The sequence below is a fragment of the Penaeus monodon genome, chromosome 30, assembly GCF_015228065.2.
Source record: "Penaeus monodon isolate SGIC_2016 chromosome 30, NSTDA_Pmon_1, whole genome shotgun sequence".
NCBI lineage: Eukaryota > Metazoa > Arthropoda > Malacostraca > Decapoda > Penaeidae > Penaeus > Penaeus monodon.
In genome coordinates, this window is record NC_051415.1 from 4,277,768 (window position 1) to 4,278,501 (window position 734).

At 37.1% G+C, this 734-nt stretch overlaps 1 protein-coding gene across 1 annotated transcript in view; it reads right to left on the reverse strand.

The window, feature by feature from the left end:
• The window catches only part of LOC119592475 (vigilin-like), a gene marked incomplete in the record, with an annotated part of 12,647 nt that overhangs the window by 8,199 nt on the left and 3,714 nt on the right, over window positions 1-734 (reverse strand).

The window sequence follows — 734 nt, forward strand, 5'->3', positions numbered from 1 at the left end:
GCACTGCAACTAACCCCCACATCTCAAGGGAAAAGATAACCCTAAGGCTACCACCCACCCCCCTCCACCTCCCTTACTGCTTTCGAGACCGATTGACAAGCTCAGCAGGACAAGTGCTGACCACCGTCTGCTGAGACAAGGTTAAGCTCACTACACACAGATAGCAACAGATAACACCTCACTGTCCACTAGTCTGATCAGTAAAGAGTGACCTTCCTGATTTCCTTCCCTTATCTACTACTAAAATGAAGAGTCAATAACCAACGTAAGTCAGTACTTTTAGTAAAGCATATAATTTAGAGAGAAAAAAAATGGGGGAGGAGGGGGAACACCAAAATAGCAACCTAGGACAAAAATAGGACAAAGCTACAATAAAAAAAAAAAAAATCTGCAATTTGATAATGGGAGAAAACAAGAATTGGGCAAGATTCAACTAAATACTTTTATATATACTTTTATATATAACCTACATTGGCAAGACGCTTTCATATAACTTTTTCCAGTCTGAAGACAATGATGATTGAATGCTTTAGGCAATATCCAGATTTAGTACTTGACACCCCTATTACAAGAATACTAATCTGGCATCATGGTCACTTTAAATTATACAAATGCATGCAAATAAAAAAAAATCAATCACTAAAAGTAGGAGTAACCCAAAAAGGGCATAAAATGTGGAAGACAATTGTGTGAAAAGAATAGAAATGAGAAAGGACTAAAATAAAAAGCAAGAT